Here is a 16,895-nt window from a genome sequence, read left to right as displayed (position 1 = left end):
CATGTTTGAACATTCAGCATCAGCGTTTATTTGACTCATTTTCGTTAGATTGTATTTTTGTATGAAGCAACACAATCACATTTCATTCAAGAGCGTATTCAAATCCATCCATAGACATTGCATTTTAATTCATTGACAGAGCAGATTCGATCCAAGCATTTCAACAAGCAGTAGGTCTTTAGACAACATCAGCCGCCACATGCCACAAAGTCCCGACATCACAATCCAATAAAGCACGGAGAATATGCGCCACCATCAATGCGCCAATGCAACCAGCGTAACATCCATTTAATACATTGTCCTCATTTGACACAATGCATTCCAATCGAAGCGGATTCCTTAATCCACAAACATTAACAGGTTCAGGCCTACCTGTTCCCAGGTGAATGGATGGCGTGGTGTGGCACTTAGCTGTGGCTCCTTTGTTCTCGGGCTAGTCGGTGCGGGACGACTTGGTTCTTTGATGCGGCTTGATGATTTTCATTAAACGCCTTTTTTGTTGACAAATGTTGCGGCTTCCAAACACAAACCTTTTAGCCGCTGAGAGTATATAAGGTTGGGTCCTCAGGTACGTAGATTTATGACGCGCTATAGTAGATTATGGTAAAGATACGCTGAGATCCAAATATGCTTTCGGTGCATTTATTGTAACAAAACAGCACAGAGCTATCACAGCGCAGCAAGGATGGATAAACGTAAAAATGAGACTGGCGGATTAAACAGGAAAAAAGGGTGATAAATGAATGAATGAGTAGCGGTCAACAAAAATTACGGCTACTCCCAACCCTGACTCTCTCTCTCTCTCTCATCTGTGTCACCGGTGAGTGCCCACCTTTACGCACACACACTTCCGCACGCACACACGCCCACTCCCAGGTGAACCACCCACTCTGCAACACACACACACTCTAACACACCGTGCTGCTCATCTTCAGCCTGTATGTCTCTTACAGTGGGAGCCACATAGAAATTCCCCTGCCATGCTGCTGCCATGCTGTTCCCATGCTGTTCCCATGAGAGTTCCAGCAGAGCTCCAGCAAAGTCCCAGCAGCTGGAGTGACCCCCTCCTTTTCCTGGGTGTGACTAGTTTTTACTGGAACTCCACCCATTCAATGAAATACATGACATGACCAGGAGATGGCGCTTCTCTCACAGAACAGTACATTGTTAACAGTACATACATACAACAGTACACATATCGCCAGAGGCGGCATTTAAAGTGCCGCCGCTGGTGGTGAGTGGAAATTCACATAATTCATAGAACCACGAGTACATGTTTGATTTAAGAAGTGAAATTATAACAGACCTAGCTACTGGAGATGCGCTGGCCACTGTTTTATCTGGAAATAAATTGTTGTAGCTAATAATACCTACTGTCAATTTTTTTAATCACAATTTATTTACTGTGAATCTACATTTAAATAGGAAAAAACTAAGGGAGTGATGAAAGCCTTTTTAAGATGTTTGCAGTTGCAGGTATTCAGTGCATGCCTTCGACCAGGGAATTAGCATTATCATTGCTCAATCTTTTGTTTGCCCTAATGGGCCACCTATTGGTCACCCATTGTCACACAAATCGCACAGAGCCTGCAATGGAGCTGGCTGTTCAACTTTGAAGGAGGACCAGGGGAGGGGAGGTTATGTTGGAAGGCTAGCTGGACCAGACTCTCTCCTGAGCAACAACACACCCCAAACCCCTGAACATTCACACCTGCTCCAGAGCATTACCATCTCCAAGCATCCCCCACCACTTTGACTATGAATTGATTAGAAAATGAGCAGGTATTTCCTTAGATGGTCCTGCTTTAAACATTTTTATTTTCATGATTATCTTACATTATTATCTATCTTACAAAATGTTTTGTAATTTTGCAACAGTGCTTCATGGCAGAGGTTAGGCACATGTGGCAAGGTGAAGAGGGTCCAGGGCGGGCTTCGAACCCCAGACTCTTGGGTAACAGTCATGTGCGCTAACCATTCGGCCAAAGGGACATCCCCTTGGCCAAGTAGCCAGGGCGCATGATCAATAGGAGGCATAGCGACAGGACCCTCAACTGTCACACACACACACACACACACACACACACACACACACACACACACACACACACACACACACACACACACACACACACGTCAAACAGGATTGCAGATGGTCTGAACATATGGAGTCAGTGCTGGAATTTCATTTAACTCTGTACTTCCTCTGGATTAAATTTATTAATTAAATGTATTGATTTTTCACTATAATTTACTAGTTATAGGCAGCACTAGCCTATACTGTCAATCCCCCTATAAACCCCATTCCGATTTGATATCACAACTTCACAAAGTTGAAGACACCTGTTCAGTTCAGAAAACTTTATTACACCTATCTAATCTTTGTATGACTGAATTATTCTGCTTAGACCCTGACTAATACTCATAGTAATGCTGCATTAGCATCAAAACAAAGTAGGCTAAATAAAAAATGATCATACATACATAGTCTAAGAAAAAAAGTGGAAAAGTCAGGGGCCCACTTTAGTATTCTTTCAGGGGCCCCAGAATTCCTAGCAACGGCCCTGATTATCTGACTAACTTGCTTATTTCAAGTGGACCGGCGGATCAGCTGATGTGCAGTGCGCGCTGTATAGCGTACCGTATGATCTCTCTCTCTCTCTCTCTCTCTCTCTCTCTCTCTCTCTCTCTCGCGCTCTCTCTCTCTCTCTCTCTCTCTCTCTCTCTCTCTCTCTCTCTCTCTCTCTCTCTCTCTCTCTCTCTCTCTCTCTCTCTCTCTCTCTCTCTCTCTCTCTCTCTCTCTCTCTCTCTCTCTCTCTCTCTCTCTCGCCCTCTCTCCATCGCGCTGTACGTCTTCACAAGACACAGGTCGACGTGTGTGGGGTGAGATGGAAATAAGAGCAGAGCGCACCTTCGCTCTCATGTTGAGTTCCATATTAAGACAGGTGCGTCAGTGCCACTAGATCATCGCGGAATCGCGCGTCAGGCATTTGGCTCTAATGGGAATGGCTGGTTTGACGTGACTTTATCATTAAAAGTAAAAAATAAAAAAAATAAAAAAAGAGAGAGAGAGAGAGAGAGCTGTCAACCACTAGACGCGTCAGGTCAGCATAGCGAAGGGGGAGGGATATTAGTATTCTGTGGTGAAAAATACACTCATTCATGAAATTTTATTAAGAACTCTGACCCCTACACCGCAGCAGCCAGCAACAGACTTTTACAAAATAAAAGCATGTGAGCAACATGCATTAATGCGCAGTAAAATAAATGTCGGCGTTAATAGTTTAATGAGTTGCCATAACGCAACTTGCACAGCCCTAATAAATACACAAATGTAGCCCGTGGTTCTGAGACGTGACGCGCTGTGGTCACTAGAAATTTATGTATTTATTTGCGGATCGGGAGTGAATGAGCAAGCCAGAGATGCACAGCAGATTTCATGGTTGCCGACTGGCAAAAACTGAAAGAGGGGCTTGTAAATAACTGTTTATGTTACAGGTTTCACACAAACAAACAAAAAACATCCAGTAGCCTATGTTAAGTCTCAGCTGTGCCATGGCGAGGGCGCATGACGCACGTGTGGTTTTAATTTATGAACCTCATAATTATTTATCTTTCCTCTTGTTTGAATATAAGGGCGGTCACTTAGGACCACACTTTCATTTTACACATACAGTCTCATGCGTTTATATTCACGGACATGTCGGCATGTTGTTTATTTATTGGTTAGGGTTTATTTGCGCACCGTATGCTTCAGTGTTAACATTAAAACCACCACAAGGCAAACATTTACTAGAATGCAGATTCTGTAGACAGGTAAACTGCGAGTGATATACATTTTTATTTGTGCTCTGTCGGTGTTTATTTATCTTTGAAGCTACTTATAGATCGCCTGTTTTGGAGGCAATTATAGCAATTCATCTGAGGGAAAAAAGAAAGGAGGAGGAAAAGTGATTGACAGATTAACTCGGGTCAAAATCACTGCTCCTCCCCGTGGACAAAGGCCACACTGCAGCTGATTTTCACACGGGCTGCAGAGGGGCGTTAACAGTCGTGGCTGCGTTCGCTACGTCATCGCGGGGGATTAAATTATCGCCACGGGCCAAGCGGGAGCCCGTCACGGACCCGCCACGGACCCATCACGGTCCCACAGAGGTCCCGACAGGGACCAGGGGGAACTTCTAGGTGGCTACATCTGTACAGACGCTGTATCTCCTTTTCTAGAAAAAAAGGAGGGATTTTGGTGAAACCCAGCCATGTTTAGCTTGAGTTTTCTCAGGAACGGATCGAGGCACATAGAAACACATGGTTTGTGGCCATTTGAAGCAGAAAGTTTCACCTTTCAAATAAGCCACAGTATGTGTTGGCTATGTGGCAATAATACAGAATACACTGTGGCTCTACAAAAAACGTCTAAATTTCCGGTACACTTGACTAAAACTTTGGAAAGGAGCGTGACACTCAATGAGTTAATCATTATATTATACACTCTAAAATGTGACAAGTTCAGCTTACTTAAAAAAATCTAGGAAACCGATTGCACTAAAAAAGGTAAGTAACTCTAACTAATAGTCTTAAGTTAAGTTTACTTCATATCTACTTGTTAAGTTTACTTTAAATCTAGTTGTATTCACTTAATTTAGTGAAGTTATTCAAACTTAAAAAAACTAAGTATAATAAACTTGATCTTTCTAAGTGGTACCAACTTAAGTAAGTCAAGTTAGTCAGACTTAACTGAACAGTTGTGTTTACTTAGTAGAATCTAGGAAACCGATTGCACTAAAAAAATCAAGCAAGCAGAACAAAGAATGATAAGTTTGCAGACTTATTTTATTGAAACAAAATGCCAAGGCCACTCTGTCATCAAATGACACAATAAAATACACCAAGGATATCTCCTAACAACCTATGAAGTTAACAATGAAGTCAAAGGTGTTCTTTGGTCTTTTTGGATCATCCAAATGAAGATCGTATATTAGTCCAAATGTAACACAAAAAGCTTGTGCATGGCTTCCAACGTCTTCCACGACGATATTACCTTCCAGTATGATAGCAATGCTGGAGGGTTCAAGGTGCAGAGCATGTGGACCTGGCTGCTGTCTGTCTTCTGGTATGACAGTTAAGACTCCAACAGGGACTTGAGTGACGTCTGCAATGGTGTCGGTGTCCTGCAGATACAAAGGAAGGTTAAAAGCGTTTAGCTCACTTTGGTAGAGCTGCCGCCCCATGTTGAGGCTACAGTCTTCACTGCAGACAGTCTCGGTTCGAATCCCGCATCTGGCAGCCCTTTCCTGCATGTCATTCCCCCTCTGTGCCTCCCCATTTCCTGTCCCTCTCTCCACTGTACTATCGATTAAAGGCAATAAAAAGCCCCCAAAATATACTTTAAAAAATAAATACATAAACGTCCCATAACACCTGAAACGACAGCATCTCATTTCAGTGTGTAACATGAAATATTTACTTAGGAAAAGTCACTTCCATCATCCCCGAGGAAATGGGACATTGAATGGAGACATTGCAGGACAGCAGTCCTCAAGGCTTCGACATCATCGGTCTACAATTGAGGAAAACAGGAAAAGAAAAGGCAAATAAATATGGAAAAGCATTTTCTGAAGAAACTGCATCACATTTTTCCAACTTAAGTTATTTAAAGGAATAGTTTGACATGCTAGGAAATGTATTTGCTTGGTGAGCTAGATTATAAGGTCAATATCACTTTCCTGTGTGTGTGTGTGTGTGTGTGTGTGTGTGTGTGTGTGTGTGTGTGTGTGTGTGTGTGTGTGTGTGTGTGTGTGTGTGTGTGTGTGTGTGTGTGTGTGTGTGTGTGTGTGTGTGAATACTGTCAGAAAGGAACAACTTGCACGATTTCCTGCACTTATATAAAATGAGAAGGAGTGCTTACCTTTGTTTCAACCTGGGAAAGGATCTCCTGAAGTGTCCTTCCAATTATTCAAAGAAGTCCCGCTCAAGATCTTTACTTGCCACTCTTGTGAATTCTGCAAAGACCTTGAAAGACAAACACAACCCAATCACAAACACAATCAATTATGATTACCCCTCCTAGCACATGTTTAAGTTGCATTATAATTTGATGGTACATTACAATTAATTTATATTTTAGCACAAACCATGGCACATCACACATTCACTTCTCTGTCTTCTCACTCCTTTACATTCTCTCTCCCTGTTGCAGCTGCTCCAACACAAGTCGACATGTGGGTTTTAGTTAGCTGGCTTGGCTAATGTTAGCTAACAATAGCATTAGCCTATCTCCAGAGATATTTCCCATGTTCAGAAAAAATGTCCTGCCAAAATTTTAGTTGTACGCTAAGTAATGAAATTATAGCTGACAAAAGACTTTGAATAACTTACCAAGAGACCCAGAAAATGTGGTGTTCCTCCAAAGCTTTTGTCCACGGCTTCTGGAAACTTCCCTTGTGCTGCTCCACTGCGCATGTGTGAACTGCCGAACCTCTGTGCAGCCTCCAGCAACAGAATGTTACAAGTCCAGTTTACTCAGATGAACTTTGTTTCAAACCTCTTTAAGGAAAAATGACAACATACTTACATTCCATGAGTTAAGTCAACAGGATAGGGACAGATAAGTAAAGTACACTTTTATGATTTAAGTAAGCACAGTTGTTACCTTATACATACATATACATATAGCTACATTGTGTGTGTGTGTGTGTGTGTATGTGTGTGTGTGTGTGTGTGTGTGTGTGTGTGTATAATATAATGATTAACTCATTGAGTGTGGCGCTCCTATATATCATCCTATATATATATATATATATATATATATATATATATATATATGCTTGAGCTTTCGCTCACAGTCGCTCAAGCAGGTGCTCAGGGGAGTTGAATTTCTGCTCAGGAGTTTTGAAAATTAGAGGGAACATTGACCAGGAGGACAAGATACAAACAGCACATTTGGGTTGTAGTTTGTCTGTGTCTGTGTGCGGTTAGGTAGAAACACACCAGTGCCAAGTCATTGTTTGTGTGTTTAATGGTTTACTTACTGGCACTAGTTTCCGTTCTGCCTTTAGCTTCCCTTCATTTAAGCCACTGATGGGTCCTGTTTCACATCGGGCTAACCTCCTGTTAGCAGGCTAAAATAAGCCTGATTATATAAATGTCATCATTTAATTATTTGTTTGAATGGAAAATCTAAATAATCTCAACCCTACATGACAAACTGTGAACTTTAAAGAGCCATGAGATACCTGCACAGGTGTCGTCTCTTATGTGGCTGATTAGATGTTTTCTCAGAATGAGTGTGAGCTGAAACTCACTGATGTCTGCATCTTTAACTTTTTGATGAGAAAGAGTTCAATGATAAAAGATCTCCTTCAATCTATAAACTGAACATAAACCTGCAAAGAAGAAAACAATTATTTTAAACTGTTGTATAAGCTCCACTCAGACCATGTTTCCTCCATCAGTGTCTCCTTCAGAAACACTGAACAGTCTTCAACAGTGGAGAAGAAACAAAGTCTTCCCACCAGTTTCCTGCTCTGAAGGAAACATCTTCACTCTTCATCGTGGGCAGCGAGACCAAACTCTTTAGAAACACATTTCTCAAGTCAACAACTATAGAAATGATCCCTGAAAGTATAGTCTTGGTTTGTTCTGGATGTTTCTCAGGCTCTTGTATCTACAGACGACCACTTTGAATCCTGGTGGTCTCATGAGGGTTAGGGTGACCTGGTTTGACTTGACTAGAAGGTGTTCATTGTGTCTTAAATTGGCACCAGTTTTCTTTTTTTCAGCCTTAGTTCATACGTGTTATTTACTTTTACGTCAGATTTGTGTCTGGTTTCGCTGTGGGAAGTTTATGACTGATATCACACCAACTTCTAAAGTGAAAATCAAAGAATTTTTCAGAGAAGAAAGTCCAGCAATGACTCAACAAACCTCCATGAATTAGTCAATGAAGAGACAGACGTGTTGCTATGTGTTTGAAAACCTTTGATAGGGCTTTCACACTGGCAGGGCTCCGGCACGGTTCTGGTTCCCGAACGTGATTTTGAACCGGCCGGCGCGTTCAGACTGAAAAAAGAACTGGTTCGTGCCTGAAAAGTCGGTTCGCAGTGGAACCAAAAATAGTTGGTTCATCCTAGCGAACCGTGACATCATAAGTGGGCGTGTCGAGCGAGAGCAGGAGAGAAACACAAGGAAAACAAACAAACAAGCACAAGGAGGAAAGACAGCGGTGGTGATCATGGAAAAGAAAAATTCCCCGTGGTCAAAGACGGAAACCAAGTGTTTGGTGGCGATCTGGGCTTCTCCTGAATTCCAGGAAAAACTTGAGAGCTCCACAGTTGCTGCATGGTTTTGTGTTGTATGCGAGCAAACAGCTGCAGTAGTAACACAAACGTTCGTAAATAGTCAACACGACCAGCCATCTTGCCGTTGCTAGGGCCGCTCTGGCCGTTGCTGTGTTTACTTCCGCCTGTGTGACGCGGAATGACGTCCTCCCACTTTGGTTCCACTTAAAAAACAAAAACTGGTGTGAAAGCGGGCTGGTTCGCCAGACAGCACCAAGGTTCGAACCAAACCAGTGCTAGAACCAGAACCGTGCTGGAGCCCTGCAGTGTGAAAGCCCTATCAGTCACTTTCAGGTCAGACATCCCAGAAACACAGAAACACAATTCCTGTGGATGATGAAGCTGCAGACAAAACTGTGATAATAGGAGTCGTGTCCTCCTGGTCCTCATGAGACCACCAGGAGTCAAAGTGGTCGTCTGTAGATACAAGAGCCTGAGAAACAGCCAGAACAAACCAAGACTATACTTTCAGGGATCATTTCTATAGTTGTTGACTTGAGAAATGTGTTTCTAAAGAGTTTGGTCTCGCTGCCCACGATGAAGAGTGAAGATGTTTCCTTCAGAGCAGGAAACTGGTGGGAAGACTTTGTTTCTTCTCCACTGTTGAAGACTGTTCAGTGTTTCTGAAGGAGACACTGATGGAGGAAACATGGTCTGAGTGGACAGCTGCTTATTTTTGTAATGTAAAACAACAAACAAATTTTACTTTGCCTCATTAGTCTCTGCTTACCTAAATGCTGTTTTTCTGCTTTTGATCTCTTTTCCTGTTTCACTGACATTTGTGCCACTTTTCTTACCCCTCATCTCTACTGGATCTGTCCAATATTTCTTTATATGAACAATAATAGGATTTCTAGGATTTACTTACATGTTTGAACTGTTTTTTCTGTTTATTGGAAAATTCACCAATGAAAATCAACTGTTCAGTTTCTCAAATCTTCGTCGTCTCCAAATCTTTTTGAAAAGACCTGATACACTTTCTGCAGCCGACTCATGACACACCAACGTTATAAGAAACTTGCTGCTAATTGATGTGAAGTTTGACGTCACTGATTCATATGATTTAGTTTTAATAAGTTTAGCACCAGATAAAGAAGCTTTGATGGTAGGAGGCGTGTCCTCCTGGTCCTCATGAGACCACCAGGAGTCAAAGTGGTCGTCTGTAGATACAAGAGCCTGAGAAACATCCAGAACAAACCAAGACTATACTTTCAGGGATCATTTCTATAGTTGTTGACTTGAGAAATGTGTTTCTAAAGAGTTTGGTCTCGCTGCCCACGATGAAGAGTGAAGATGTTTCCTTCAGAGCAGGAAACTGGTGGGAAGACTTTGTTTCTTCTCCACTGTTGAAGACTGTTCAGTGTTTCTGAAGGAGACACTGGTGGAGGAAACATGGTCTGAGTGGAGCTTATACAGTTGTTTAAAATAAATAATCTATCCTTTGAGGGTTTATGTTCGTTTTATAGGTTGAAGGAGATCTTTTATCATTAAACTCTTTCTGGTCAGAAAGCTACTCTGAGAAAACATCTAATCAGCCACATAAGAGACAACACCTGTGCAGGTGTCTCATGGCTCTTTAAAGTTCACAGTTTGTCATGTAGGGTTAAGATTATTTAGATTTTCCATTCAAACTAATAATTAAATGATGGCATTTATATAATCAGGCTTATTTTAGCCTGCTAACAGGAGGTTAGCCCGATGTTAAACAGGACCCAGATCAGTGGCTGAAATGAAGGGAAGCTAAAGGCAGAACGGAAACTAGTGCCAGTAAATCATTGAACACACAAACAATGACTTGGCACTGGTGTGTTTCTACCTAACCACACACAGACACAGACAAACTACAACCCTGACTGGTAAATGTGCTGTTTGTATCTTGTCCTCTGGGCCTCATGAGACCACCAGGAGTCAAAGTGGTCGTCTGTAGATACAAGAGCCTGAGAAACATCCAGAACAAACTAAGACTATACTTTCAGGGATCATTTCTATAGTTGTTGACTTGAGAAATGTGTTTCTAAAGAGTTTGGTCTCGCTGCCCACGATGAAGAGTGAAGATGTTTCCTTCAGAGCAGGAAACTGGTGGGAAGACTTTGTTTCTTCTCCACTGTTGAAGACTGTTCAGTGTTTCTGAAGGAGACACTGATGGGGGAAACATGGTCTGAGTGGACAGCTGCTCATTTTTACAATGTCAAACAAAAAACTGATTTTCCTCTACCAGAATAGTCTCCATTTGCCTAAATTGTGGAGATATGCTCTTTAACTGCTGTTTCTCTTGAACTTCTCCATTTTTGATCTCTTTTCCTGTTTCACTGACGTTTGTGCTAGGTTTCTTATCTTTTGTCCCTACTAGATCTGTCCAATCGTTCTTTAAATGTACTATAATATAATTTCTAGGTTTAACTTACATGTTAAAACAGTATTTTCTCTATACTGGAACATTCACCAATTAAAATCACCTGTTCATTTTCTAAAATCTTCGTCATCTTCAAATCTTTTTGAGAAGACCTGATACGTCTTCTGCAGCAGACTCATGATACATTAACGTTAATAAGAAACCTTGTGCCAATTGATGTGAAATATGACGGCATGTCCTCCAGGTCCTCATGAGACCACCAGGAGTCAAAGTGGTCGTCTGTAGAGACAAGAGCCTGAGAAACGTCCAGAACAAACCAAGACTATACTTTCAGGGATCATTTCTGGGTCATTCCAGAATTGGAGGACATTTAAGGACTGAAACACCTCAAAATTTTACTATTTATTTGATCATTTTCTGCTATATATTTAAGAAATACAGGTAATTAATCATCAAATAATTATGTTTGGCCAGCTCAGGACTCAAAGTGACACTTTTTATTAGATATTTTATATATTGTGTATGCTGCTTGGTGCAACCCTGTTACCAATACTCAGGAACCTGTAAAGGTATTATATAAGTATTTATCTATAAATATTTGCCAAAATACATAATGAATATAATCATACACACTACCAAAATGACAATAGGATAAACCCTTATGAGCTGATACAGTCATTTAAGATAATTTTAAGGTAAATACACAGTAACAGGGTTGAAATTAGAGTAACAGGGTTGAACAAAGTAACAGGGTTGAATAGATTAATTACTTTTGATTGTAGATTATGACATAAATCTCAACCCTGTTACTCTGAAGTAACAGGGTTGCAAGTAACAGGGTTGCAAATCAATGCTTATGTCAGCTGTTTAGCAGAAGAAAGATGCTAGCTATGGAATGTAATGTTACTGTAAGGTTGAGAACAAACTTAGTTATTTAAAGGAACAAAGAAAACTTTGAAAATATTTTGCCTTATTCTGGTAATATGAGTAACAGGGTTGCATTGGTTAGAGTGACGCACTCAATCAGGGCAGACGAAATATGAAAAATATGAAAAATAGAAGAGAGGACTTACCTTGTGTCTACCCATGCTATTATCTAACAGTTTGATTATACAAATTCTTTTGTGTCATGTGTCTCACACTTCTTTTTCTTCTTCTTCTCTGCTAAAAAGGTTTTGGTAACAGGGTTGCGTGGATGTTGAGGGACACAACTTTAGTGCAAAATTACTTTTATTTAAAATATGTTTATGATTAAACTAAGTGTTTTTACACTTACAAAAGACATAAATCAACAAAATCATACAAAAAAATTAAAATTTTAAACTTATTTTAACCGCTTTATTTGACATGCATGTTGGCCATCAAGAGGGTGGGACAAGAGAAAAAGGCCATTTTAGGGGGTGCTTAGAGTTATTTTGTATTTTAAATAATATTTTGGAACCAGTTTTTGTATCTATATTTATATTTTGTCTCAGAGTAATTATAATTTTCACCACAAATGCAAGTTTTGGAATTTCATGCATGATTTATTGAAAATGAATGGGTGGGACATGAAATGTCCTCCAATTCTGGAATGACCCTTCTATAGTTGTTGACTTGAGAAATGTGTTTCTAAAGAGTTTGGTCTCGCTGCCCACGATGAAGAGTGAAGATGTTTCCTTCAGAGCAGGAAACTGGTGGGAAGACTTTGATTCTTCTCCACTGTTGAAGACTGTTCAGTGTTTCTGAAGGAGACACTGATGGAGGAAACATGGTCTGAGTGGACAGCTGCTTATTTTTACAAAGTCAAACAAGAAACAGATTTTCCTCTACCTCAATAGTCTCTGTTTGCCTAAATTGTAGAGATATGCCCTTTAACTGCTGTTTCTCTTGAACTTCTCCATTTTTGATCTCTTTTCCTGTTTCACTGACATTTGTGCTACTGTAGGTTTCTTATCTTTTGTCTCTACTAGATCTGTCCAATTTTTCTTTAAATGTACTATAATAGAAATTTTAGGTTTAACTTAATTGTTAAAACTGTATTTTCTCTATACTGAAACATTCACCAATGAAAATCAACTGTTCATTTTCTCAAATCTTCTTCGTCTCCGAATCTTTTTGAGAAGACCGGGTACGTCTTCTGCAGCAAACTCATGATACATTAACGTAAATAAGAAACGGCAGAAACAATATAGAGATGTTCAGATACGAGCTGACTTTTTTTTCGACTTGAGCAAGTATAAATATGGGGATAACCATATGTTCACATCCGAAATCACAGCTGTACTTTTAGGGCTTTTACCTGGGCTTCTAGGCGAGGGATCCTCCAGGCAGGGACTGCTTTCACTGACTGATACAGCGGTGGGAGAAAAAAAACAGCAGCGAAAGCTGTATGTGGTTCACAATCGCCCAAAAACTTGCAGTTTGACAACCAGTGAGATGACCTAAGTCTTCGTGGGTTGATAGACGGTAAAATGACCAGCCCTTACTGCTGCTCTGTACATTGTCCAGTCGTGTCGTTGAACAGATGTTTTATCCTCCTGCGAGAGTCACGTCACTGAAAACTATGAATGATCTTTGTGACTTCTTCTCTCTATTATCTCAGAACAGTTTATCCAGAAATTTACTGATATTTCCTTTGAAATCGATACCAAATATTGCCAGGAGCATGGCTGGGAGTGAAAGCTTGCCCGCCGTAGCAACAGTAACCAAGGGGGCGGGGCTTACGCGAAGGGTCAATTGATGTGAAATATGACGGCATGTCCTCCTGGTCCTCATGAGACCACCAGGAGTCAAAGTGGTCGTCTGTAGATACAAGAGCCTGAGAAACATCCAGAACAAACCAAGACTATACTTTCAGGGATCATTTCTATAGTTGTTGACTTGAGAAATGTGTTTCTAAAGAGTTTGGTCTCGCTGCCCACGATGAAGAGTGAAGATGTTTCCTTCAGAGCAGGAAACTGGTGGGAAGACTTTGATTCTTCTCCACTGTTGAAGACTGTTCAGTGTTTCTGAAGGAGACACTGATGGAGGAAACATGGTCTGAGTGGAGCTTATACAGTTGTTTAAAATAAATATTCTCTCCTTTGCAGGCTTGTGCCCGACCTGATCTGGTAATGGAGATTTTGTGTTGTCTCCTGAGAATTGAGAGACTAGGTAGCCATGTGTGTTTTATGTGGGTGCCTGGTCACTTTGGGGTCGAGGGAAATGAAGTCGCTGACAGTTTGGCTAAAGAGTCGCTGTCTAAAGAAAATATAGACCTGAGTGTCATCATGGGTAAGAGCGAATGTGTTAGTATTTGTAATGAAAAGCTTGAGCAGCAGTGGCAGGTTGAGTGGAATCATGAGCAGAGGGGAAGGCATTATTATTGTTTGCAACCCTCAGTCAAGAGGAAAAAATGGAAAAGTACATTGGGGAGGAAAGATGAAGTCGTTTTAACTAGGTTGAGGCTGGGGCATTGTTGTCTGGCTAGTTGTCTAAAAATAGTAGGTAAACATGAGAATGGGTTGTGTGAATGTGGAGAGGTAGAGACGGTGGCTCATGTGTTTATTTCTTGTAACCTCTATGCCAGTCAGAGACGGCAGTTGTTTATGGAATTGTGTGATCAGGGTCTTACTGTATTTTCCTTGCAAGGTATTTTAACATCAGGAGAAAAATCAGACTCCTTTGGGAGGGCGGTGCTGAGGTTCCTGCACTCTACTGGGCTTTATGGGAGGATTTAGTAAGTAGTTTTATTTATAACCGGTGGAGGGCAGCATTACGCTTGAAAGCGTACAGCCTGCCGGAATACGAGAAGAAGAAGAAGAAGAACAAACCAAGACTATACTTTCAGGGATCATTTCTATAGTTGTTGACTTGAGAAATGTGTTTCTAAAGAGTTTGGTCTCGCTGCCCACGATGAAGAGTGAAGATGTTTCCTTCAGAGCAGGAAACTGGTGGGAAGACTTTGTTTCTTCTCCACTGTTGAAGACTGTTCAGTGTTTCTGAAGGAGACACTGATGGAGGAAACATGGTCTGAGTGGACAGCTGCTTAATTAAAAACTGTTAAATTAAAAAAAGCTTTTTATATGCATTCTGGGATCTGGTTTTCTTTTTAATATCCCTATTCTTTAAGCTCTGTTACTGATATATGGACTAACTTTCTTATCCTTCATCTCTTGATGGATCTGACATTACTAGAATTTCTAAGATCCACTTAAATGTTGAAACTGTATTTTCTCTATTTTGGAAAATAGAGAAAGTATGGTGTGATATCAGTCATAAACTTCCCTCAATAAGACCAGACACAAATCTGACGTAAAAGTAAATAACATGTACGAACTAAGGCTGAAAAAAAGAAAACTGGTGCCAATTTAAGACACAATGAACACCTTCTAGTCAAGTCAAACCGGCTCACCCTAACCCTCATGAGACCACCAGGAGCGGAAACATGGTCTGAGTGGACAGCTTTATCAAACTTTGTGGAACTTGAACATGCTTTAGTTTAAGGAACCTCTTGAATGTCTTTTATAGAAAAGAGCTTTTCCTCTTTTGCCTTCTGTTAGTAAATGTCAGTTCAACGACCCAAATATTACATCTGCAGGATTGCATTAAGGTTATATTACCAGCAGAGATGTATGTGACTCCTACAAATTTTAATTTGTCTTTCTGAATTTTAGTCCCAAAATATGTTTTAAAATGAAACATCCAGTCAGAACTGTGGTTAATTCAGACTTGTAGTCAGTTCATCTGTAGTGAAGTTAATATCAGACTGTATGAACAGAACCAACTGTTTTCTGTGGAATAGTTTCTGCGATTAAGATTAATTTTTATTAACTGTGTTGGTGTTTTATTGTAAATGACCTGTTGTGCAAAGTTGCACAAGAGACTTTTACATGGTTCAGTCTGAAAATGTGTGCATTGTTTGTGTGTGTGTGTGTGTGTGTGTGTGTGTGTGTGTGTGTGTGTGTGTGTGTGTGTGTGTGTGTGTGTGTGTGTGTGTGTGTGTGTGTGTGTGTGTGTGTGTGTGTGCTCTAACCCTGCGTATTTAATGATTAACTCACATTAATTAAGATTTTGGAGAGCTCTTAATCCCTGGTGCTTTACCTAGTTGATCATGTGATTTCAGTTCAACTCATTTTTTGTGCATTATGCTCATGATGTTTCCTCACTTTCTCTTTTTTTTTTTTTTTTCTAAAAACGTTGTATATGTGCGTGAGTCTTTAAGGGGGAAGGGGAAGTGAAATTGTGTGAGATTGAAGTGTTTTAACAGATTCACTTGGGCTTCAGGGGCTTTTTCAAGCTTTACTCTTGTGCCAAACTTCCCTTCCTTCATGTCACAAGGACAGACTTGGCTCAGCTTTCCCCCCCAGAGCTCACAGCTGAAGGACAAGTAGGACAATGAACCCAGTCTTTCCAGGCCGCTCTCTTCCTGTTTGTCACTTTCCCCTTTTTATTAGACAACGACTCGACTTGTTAAGATGCTTCGAGGCATTCAAGAGACATCACTGAACATGAATGGTGACAGAATGAAAACTCAGATGAACAGAAACCAATCTGAGCTGTGGAGATAGTTTACAGTAAATAAGTAATAACGCTTTATTTATTGTAATTTCCAAATAATGATAGTACTAGTACGACACTTAGTGTTTGAGATATTAAAGATATAACACAAAATGTTTGTGGCAAACCTGCTCTTAATAGATGGATAAATGCATAATGACTCCTTTTTTTCACATTTATACATATTTTTTGTTAGGTTTGTTGTATATTTTGTACAGTGTATGGATATGATGATGACTAAACTCGTGATCTACAGATGTATTTACATTTTCTGAAAGACTTCTGCAGAAGTTTTTATCCCTTTTTAATTGTTGTGCATTTGTTTTGTTTTCTGTCCATCAACATCTAAAGAGATGTTAATAAGGTCGAAGGTGAAGGTGCAAACCGGTAAACAGGAGGAAAGAGAGGATTAAAACTAAACTCTGAATCACAGAGAAGAGGGAAGAGGCTTTTATCGACATCACCCCCCGGACTGTTACTGCAGAACATCGATCAAGCACAGTTGTGAAAACACATGTGAGCCGAGGTCAAGAAATCCCCCTCAGCTCTCAACTTCTCAAAATAGAGAGCTGTTAAAACATCCATTTACACAAGTGTATTAGCTCAACTCTGATCATGTTTCCTCCATCAGGTCAGTAAAACAACAACACAGTTTAAGATGAATCTTATCTTATCTCAGAAACTAT

This window comes from Trachurus trachurus (assembly GCF_905171665.1).
Source record: "Trachurus trachurus genome assembly, chromosome: 22".
NCBI lineage: Eukaryota > Metazoa > Chordata > Actinopteri > Carangiformes > Carangidae > Trachurus > Trachurus trachurus.
Note: the sequence above shows the minus strand (reverse complement) of the source record.